The sequence below is a fragment of the Schistocerca americana genome, chromosome 5 (assembly GCF_021461395.2).
Source record: "Schistocerca americana isolate TAMUIC-IGC-003095 chromosome 5, iqSchAmer2.1, whole genome shotgun sequence".
Taxonomy (NCBI): Eukaryota; Metazoa; Arthropoda; class Insecta; order Orthoptera; family Acrididae; genus Schistocerca; species Schistocerca americana.
In genome coordinates this window covers 138437884-138447206 of record NC_060123.1, presented here as the reverse complement: position 1 = coordinate 138447206, position 9323 = coordinate 138437884, and the positions used below count along the sequence as shown (strand labels likewise).

The 9323-nt window shown below is 46.4% G+C and overlaps 1 pseudogene; it reads left to right on the top strand.

Annotated features, from left to right (window-relative positions):
- The first annotated feature begins 686 nt into the window (after positions 1-686).
- LOC124616924 lies at positions 687-804 on the top strand (annotated as a pseudogene).
- Positions 805-9323: the final 8519 nt, after the last annotated feature.

Below are 9323 nucleotides of genomic sequence, written 5' to 3'. Positions count from 1 at the left end.
TCAGTTAAACCTGTGTTTATTTTTTTCTCATTATTCGCTTAGGGTAAACTTGCGAAGTTTACATACGTAAATAATATATGCGTATAGTGTTAGATTACAGACGACTGTTTAGTAAACAATGTATACTTACATTCATTGCCATTTTTTTACTCCTGTTCTCCTGAACTACATCTTTAAAAGGTATTAAATGGCCTTCTACCAAAGCATAAAAATCACGGGACAGAAAAACATTTGTCAGGACTGTTAGTGCACGACTGATTTTCTGTCCCAACTTGTGTACCATTGCACTGTAACAATTTCCATCAACATCGGTGACAACAGTGTAAGTGAACGAGCTGTTTATAACACAGCCGGGAAAGTTCTGGACGAACCGTTAGACGAAGCGAACGAGTAGGCCTTTCCAGATTTGTTTATTTATTAAGCGTATATTGTTAACGGTAGTCGCATTTAAAGTAGAACGCAACTGATTCTATACATGTCAACATCCATTCTGTCTACTGCTCAAAACATTTCTGCTGTTTGTTTTCCATTAAGTTGCGCAAGAGACCCGCCATCTTTCCCTTCCGATTTTCGCATCTTTTTATGTTGCCCTTAATCGCCATTCTTTGTGTGGAACACTTAGCTTTTCCAGACTTTTACTTGGTTTCAACGTAATCAAATAATCACGGGAACCCCAAGAACCAAAAGCCAACGGCCTTGCCGCAGTGGTAACATCGGTTCCCGTCAGATCACCGAAGTTAAGCGCTGTCGGGCTGGGCAAGAACTTGGATGGGTGACCATCCGGTGTGCCCAGCGCTGTTGGCAAGCGGGGTGCACTCATCCATTGCGAGGCAAAACTGAGAAGTAAACTGACATACGACCGGGAGAGCTGACCACATGCCCGTCCATATCGGCATCCAGTGACGCCTGTGGGCTGAGGATGACACGGCGGCCAGTCGGTACCGTTGGGCTTTCGTGGCATATTCGGGCGGAGTTTAGTTTAGTTTAACACTCAAAATGAATTTCGAGAGGAAGCTAAATTTTACAGCAACTGCAGAACAGAATAGTTGTGATTCCAGAATGAATCCTGCACTCTCTACATGAGTGTGCGAAGTTTAGAAATCCCCTGGGAGAATAATTCTGCGTGCCGGACGGGGACTCGAACCGAAGAGATTGTTTTTCAAAAGACTGTCAGACGAAAATGGAACACACTTCCCCATTTACCATTTCATATGCAGTCGGTGGATACGTGTACTAATGACATGGGTACACCATTAAAGGCGAAGTATTGGTTTATTCACTGGGTCTCATATCCTTAAAAAATGGGTCTTGTATGCTTACCTTCTGATTTTTCACACAGAGCTTCTGCGTTTCTCATGAAGAGCCCACTATTTAAGTCTTTCGGTTAGTAATAAGAATGGGATGGGCTTTCCAGCGTCTTAGCGAGAATTTCAAGATGAGTCCTTCCAAAAGGCCAGTGCCACTTGATTGTGCTCTTCGTGCCCTGCTTAGTTTGATCTCTGTCTATAACGACCTTGACCTTGGCGGGACATTAAATACTCAAATATATTGGAGAAAACTGATCTCCAGGCGTCCCCAGCAGGAGAAGTTCGGGTGCCAAGTTGTAAGTAAGTCTTTTGAACTGATGCTACACTGGTCTACGTGTGTGTCGATTATGATGACGATGATGATGAAATAAACCGAGCGGGGAAAATCCCCAATCCGGTCCGGAATCGAATACTGGCCTGCTTCATGGCAGTCAGATGCGCTCGCGACTTAGCTGAGGAGGCGGACGATACTGGAGAGTAACTTCTGTAATAAGTGCTGAAACGAGTGAGACAGATACCACTTGTATTTGTCGAAATATTCCATTAATTTATGATCCACACAGAATGCATAATTTTACCGACTTGAAAGCGTGATACGACTCCATACGACAGGAAATCAAATAGGACTGTTTATTTTACTTTATTTGGCCTCACGTTTTACAGCGCGGTAAACATTCTTCTGTACGAATCTAGTTTCTTCATGTTATTTAATGTACAATCGACGAAGAATGAGCACATGACACCAGCAAACAGTTTACAGCTATCCGCGGAACGTGTTGTCCAGTGAAACGCTGCGGAGATGAATCGCGATTTTCTCCTTGTAACACGGGTGCTGCCAGCGTCCATGCTTATGCTGTATCATAATGTGACTAGAGAGTAACAATGAAACATTTAGCCGCGCGCCGTACCAATAGTAAAACTAAACGACAGAAGTGACATCGAAAGAACGTCAGCACAACAGGTCTTGCAGCAGTCATTAAGAAAAGTTACACATGCAGAAGTAAATATAAATGAGAAATTATTTTTCATACAACAAGTGTCTTATGAATCTGACAGATTGATACTGTAGACAAGTTGGTCGAGATGATAACAGTTTTTTTTTTTTCGACAACTGTAAAGTAGAGATGCTCACTGAACAAACACAAATGCTTTCAGTATCCAGAAGGCGCAAAGTAGCAGCTCTTGAATTTGGTCACAGAGCGTTTCTTTGCGCTCTGATGTGTGCGCAGCCGGAAGAACGACACACGTAGAAAGAAATTTTCCGTAGTCTCGACGTAAGACCGTGGCGACTACTGCATCTGCACGAATCGGTTACTCTTTGACTGAGGTAAGAAGCCCACTGTGAAAGCAGCAGTAACTGTTTAGTTTACATTTACTTTATTTTGGTGACGTTTTGTTACGCTGCTGACCTCTTCTGCCCGCACTGTTTTAACTAGCACTTCAACCGAGGCAGGCGAGTATCGCTGTTGTGAGAAAATGAACTGCAGGTTACCACGAGTGTACTGCGGCAGATGGTTTGGTGGCCTTACAGAAGGATCTGCCTACTCGGCGAGGACAGAGAAGGACGAGGCACTCTAGTTTCCCCATTGCGCGATGGAAAAGCGGTATGGTGACACTGAGACTGTGAGTCCTTAGTAGAAACATTTTCTTACCAGAATGTCCTGTTTAGGGTCATAATTGGATAAGTAAGCAGATAACTCTCAAATTTTTGGATTTATTAAATCAGTGCTGGCTGCAGAAAAATATCTCTTTCATTTCGGAAAGAAGACATGGTCGGAGGAAATCATAACATTCAAGATCTATAAAGTAGCGCTAGTGTGTGTTAGTGTATGCTGCACCTTGCCTTTTGAAATCTTGGTTGCAATGACAGGCTTAGGTGTAGCGTGACCCATGGTGTGGGTTAGGTTGGGAGGCAAAAGTTTGGTCCTGAGATGGCGAAGCCAACAAATGTGAATACGAGTTTAAGGGTGTGGTGAGAGCCCGATTTTAAGTTCGCATTGTCTTAAATGCATGTTTCGTTACCAAAACTAAAACCGCAACTTAAACAAAAAACACGATTTCACATATTAGACATAGCATCGTCAAGTATTTTGGTGTGTATGAAATACATCTAAGATGTCACATATTCCTACAAGAGTCAGAATTGGTCAAAACTAGAAGAAAAGTATCTATAATGATATTTTCTGAAGCCGACACCTGTGGACGCGTGGGACTTTCAACATCCACAGTGCATTGCCTGCGTTTTGTTTATATACACTCCTGGAAATGGAAAAAAGAACACATTGACACCGGTGTGTCAGACCCACCATACTTGCTCCGGACACTGCGAGAGAGCTGTACAAGCAATGATCACACGCACGGCACAGCGGACACACCAGGAACCGCGGTGTTGGCCGTCGAATGGCGCTAGCTGCGCAGCATTTGTGCACCGCCGCCGTCAGTGTCAGCCAGTTTGCCGTGGCATACGGAGCTCCATCGCAGTCTTTAACACTGGTAGCATGTCGCGACAGCGAGGACGTGAACCGTATGTGCAGTTGACGGACTTTGAGCGAGGGCGTATAGTGGGCATGCGGGAGGCCGGGTGGACGTACCGCCGAATTGCTCAACACGTGGGGCGTGAGGTCTCCACAGTACATCGATGTTGTCGCCAGTGGTCGGCGGAAGGTGCACGTGCCCGTCGACCTGGGACCAGACCGCAGCGACGCACGGATGCACGCCAAGACCGTAGGATCCTACGCAGTGCCGTAGGGGACCGCACCGCCACTTCCCAGCAAATTAGGGACACTGTTGCTCCTGGGGTATCGGCGAGGACCATTCGCAACCGTCTCCATGAAGCTGGGCTACGGTCCCGCACACCGTTAGGCCGTCTTCCGCTCACGCCCCAACATCGTGCAGCCCGCCTCCAGTGGTGTCGCGACAAGCGTGAATGGAGGGACGAATGGAGACGTGTCGTCTTCAGCGATGAGAGTCGCTTCTGCCTTGGTGCCAATGATGGTCGTATGCGTGTTTGGCGCCGTGCAGGTGAGCGCCACAATCAGGACTGCATACGACCGAGGCACACAGGGCCAACACCCGGCATCATGGTATGGGGAGCGATCTCCTACACTGGCCGTACACCACTGGTGATCGTCGAGGGGACACTGAATAGTGCACGGTACATCCAAACCGTCATCGAACCCATCGTTCTACCATTCCTAGACCGGCAAGGGAACTTGCTGTTCCAACAGGACAATGCACGTCCGCATGTATCCCGTGCCACCCAACGTGCTCTAGAAGGTGTAAGTCAACTACCCTGGCCAGCAAGATCTCCGGATCTGTCCCCCATTGAGCATGTTTGGGACTGGATGAAGCGTCGTCTCACGCGGTTTGCACGTCCAGCACGAACGCTGGTCCAACTGAGGCGCCAGGTGGAAATGGCATGGCAAGCCGTTCCACAGGACTACATCCAGCATCTCTACGATCGTCTCCATGGGAGAGTAGCAGCCTGCATTGCTGCGAAAGGTGGATATACACTGTACTAGTGCCGACATTGTGCATGCTCTGTTGCCTGTGTCTATGTGCCTGTGGTTCTGTCAGTGTGATCATGTGATGTATCTGACCCCAGGAATGTGTCAATAAAGTTTCCCCCTTCCTGGGACAATGAATTCACGGTGTTCTTATTTCAATTTCCAGGAGTGTGTGAGGCAAGATTCATAAGACATGGCATAGTAAATTACCACAGCTAGTAACTGTGGTCACATGTAAATACTGCAGCAATCATAGAGGTGGCCCATCAGGTTAACTTCAGCGTCAGTGCCTGGGACGGATGTGTCGGTGACGGACTTACAGGACCAGACACGTTTACCAAACAGATTAACACGTGCTGTGTATCTCCTATTTCTGCGTAGTTAATGACTAACGGTATTGGAGAACGTCATCCATGCAGGAAGATTACGATTGTGTTCAGTTAACTTATGGGAACGCAGCTGGATGACGTCGTCGATAACTGCCAGTATTTCGACAGGATGCCACCATCTCATATGCGGTTTTCTTTGAAAATGATAGGGTGCTCGCCTTTCTAAATATCGGCGGTCCTCGACAGCGTCACACGGTGTAAGGTGTCTGAACACTGCGTACGTCGGGAGAAACGCGGATCTCACAAGGACTTTGGCTTATGTACGACAGGCAACACACCATTTTCTACTGATTGTGCGACAGTCCCTTAACTGAATGTTTCGTGGGCGATGGAGTGATCTAGGGTGTCCGGTGTCATGGTCTCCCACTTAGCGGACATGAATGCGTTGGATTTCTGTCTATAGGGACACTTAAAGGTATTGGTGTATTTCCAACCCATCAACAATGTGCAGACGTTACTGAACAGTTTGACCAATGTGATGCAATCTGAATGGAGCTAGGTGTATTTGAAAAGCATATTCACAGCAAGAAGGATTGAAGGATATGTCAGGCAGGACGCGTGGTAACTCACATGCAGCACTGCACGTAGTGTCTACTTCTATGTAACAGACAGATAGGAAAGAGAGGGTAGACTGACCCATATCTTAACGAGTGTTGATTCCCGGACGTACGATTATTTGAGCTTTTCTTCTAGTTTTGACCAACATTATCTCCTGCAGGAATATCTAACACTATTTTTTTAAACGCCTTGTTTGAGATAAAGCAACTTTGAAAAATTATTCGAGGTAGGAGTACTACAGAACTCTGACCGTAGAATAATTTAAAATATTATAACTGAGGACCGATTGGTATTATAAACGGAAAATCCAATGTCATGAAACTACAGCAGACAGCTGAGAAATATAGAGAACTCATTCAAAAGCTAGAAGTTTACGTCGTAGAGTACGTATTTAAAAGCCATCGATAACCTTAGGAAGAGAAGAATCTGCACTGATAATGTCTTCGGATTAAAGAAGGTAGCAGCAAATACAAAGAATTCGATCAAAAACTGCACTTCAATCTCATAAATTATTTAAAGACTTGGGATAACTTAACGAATGCAATGTGGAAAGTAGTGATACTTAAAAATGGTTCAAATGCCTCTGAGCACTATGGGACTTAACATCTGAGGACATCAGTTCCCTAGAACTTAGAATTACTTAAACCTAACAAACCTATGGACAACACACAGCCGCGCTGGATTAGCCGAGCGGTCTAAGGCGCTGCAGTCCTGGACTGTGCCGCTGGTCCCGGCGGAGGTTCGAGTCCTCCCTTGGGCATAGGTGTGTGTCTTTGTCCTTAGGTTAATTTAGGTTAAGTATTGTGTAAGCTTAGGGACTGATGACCTTAGCAGTTAAGTCCTATAAGATTTCACACACATTTGAACATTTTGACATCACACACATCCATTCCCGAGGCAGGATTCGAACCTGAGACCGTAGCAGCAACGCGTTTCCGCACTGAAGCTCCTAGAACCGCTCGGCCACCGGGCCTGTGGCACATTTCTCTCCCGCCTCTTCGTGTGGTCTTCTGTTACTGTAGTTCAGGTCCTTCTAGCACAAAACTTAGCACAAATTCAATCTGCCTGACACAAATTAGTGCAGGAGTAATCGGAAAACTTGTAGACAATTCACATCCAGAGTTTTCATGATAGACTGTTACGTCTGTTGTACCTTTCTTTCAGCAGAATTAACTAATTTGTGTCTCAAGAGAGATGGTCTCCCACTACATTTCACATCATGCCGTCCGTATAATTATTGAACCCGCCTTCATCTCATCTACTCCGTTAGTAATTGACGAATGTCACTGATTGCAGTTCCCGTGCACTCGTGACTGTAACACCGACGACCTTACGAATTTCCTTAAACATTGCCTGCAGCCAGTCTCAAGCGTCTCGGGTTACACTATTCATTGCCTGCACTGCCTTGCGACTGCACTGCTTCTGCAGAGTTAACTGCAAACTTTATTTACTTTCAACGAACGTCTCTACTTTCAAACTTCCACCTCGCACTCGCTGCAAATTAGGCCCAGTAGGTGCCCGCTATGGACAGGGAAGACCGCTATGATGCCTTCGCAAGAAGCTACCAGTCACGCTTAGAAAACCTGGAGCTACCGACCGTGTTTCATTTGTAATTACTGCAGCAAGAAGCGTCGCCTGCTCTTTGCCTTACGTTGAGTGATTGCGCGACGCGGGGAGCCATAGCCCCTGCAGCGGTGCGTCTTGAGACTAGATATGGATTACACCGGTTGTTTTAGTCTTTAGTTTGACCTGCACGTTAATACCGCTCAAAGTAGCCTGTTGCTAAACAACAGATTTTCGATTTTTTATTGCTAATACTTCCAGTAATAAACGTGGGGTTAAACAAAGCCTGAAAAATTATAACGAAGGTAAAGATGTCGGAGATCATGGTCGATATGGGATTGAGGCTGCGGTAGAAATCGGTCTCATAGTCTCCAGCAAAGACTACGAAGATGAAGAAAATAAGCGTGGTGGCAGTGAGAGCGAAAGGTCGCAAGTTGATGACTTCCTGCATCGTCGCTTTTGGATACTATCAATTCTTCACCCTAAGGCAACCTCAAAATTAAGGCATACGGTCCTCTTGGAGGAACTTCCACAACTGTGCATCGTACCGGAGGTTGAAAATACCGCTACAGTTGTAAAGTTCTTTTACACTACTGGCCATTAAAATTGCTACACCAAGAAGAAATTTAGATGATAAACGGGTATTCATTGGACAAATACATTTTACTAGATGTGACATGTGATTACATTTTCACGCAATTTGGGTGCATAGATCCTGAGAAATCAGTACCCGGAACAAACATCTCTTGCTTCATACGCCTGGGCATTGAGTCAAACAGAGCTTGGATAGCGTGTACAGGTACAGCTGGCCGTGCAGCTTCAACACGATACCACAGTTCATCAAGAGTAGTGACTGGCGTATTGTGACACGCCAGTTGCTCGGCCACCGTTAACCAGACGTTTTCAGTTGGTGAGAGATCTGGAGAATGTGCTGGCCAGGGCAGCAGTCGAACATTTTCTGTATCCAGAAAGGCCCGTACAGGACCTGCAACATGCGGTCGTGCATTATTCTGCTGAAATGTAGGGTTTCGAAGGGATCGAATGAAGGGTAGAGCCACGGGTCTTAACACATTTGAAATGTAACGTCCACTGTTCAAAGTGCCGTCAATGCGAACAAGAGATCACCGAGACGTGTAACCAATGGCACCCCATACCATCAGGCCTGGTGATACGCCAGTATGGCGATGATGAATACACGCTTCCAATGTGCGTGTGCCCAAACACGGATGCGACCATCATGATGCTGTAAACTGAACCTGGATTCATCCGAAAAAATTACGTTCTGTCATTCGTGCACCCAGATTCGTCGTTGAGTAAACCATCGCAGGCGCTCCTGTCTGTGATGCAGCGTCAAGGGTAACCGCAGCCACGGTCTCCGAGCTGATAGTCCATCCTCATGTAAACGTCGTCGATCTGTTCGTGCAGATGGTTGTCGTCTTGCAAACGTCCCCATCTGTTGACTCAGGGATCGAGACGTGGCTGCACTACCCGCTACACCCATGCGGATAAGACGCCTGTCATCTCGACTGCTAGTGATTCGAGGCCGTTGGGATCCAGCACGGCGTTCCGTATTACCCTCCTGAACCCACCAATTCCATATTCTGCTAACAGTCATTGGATCTCGACCAACGCGAGCAGCAATGTCGCGATACGATAAACCGCAGTCGTGATCAGCTACAATCCGATCTTTATCAAAGTCGGAAACTTGATGGTACGCATTTCTCCTCCTTACACGAGGCATCGCAACAACATTTCACCAGGCAACGGCGGTCAACTGCTGTTTGTGTACGAGAAATCGGTTGGAAACTTTGCTCATGTCAGCACGTCGTATGTGTCGCCACCGGCGCCAACCTTGTGTGAACGCTGTGGAAAGCTTATCATTTGCATACCACTGCATCTTCTTCTTGTCGATTAAATTTCGCGTCTGTAGCACGTCATCTTCATGGTGTAGCAATTTTAATGGCCAGTAGTGTATTATCACATGACCGGTTTCGGGCCCT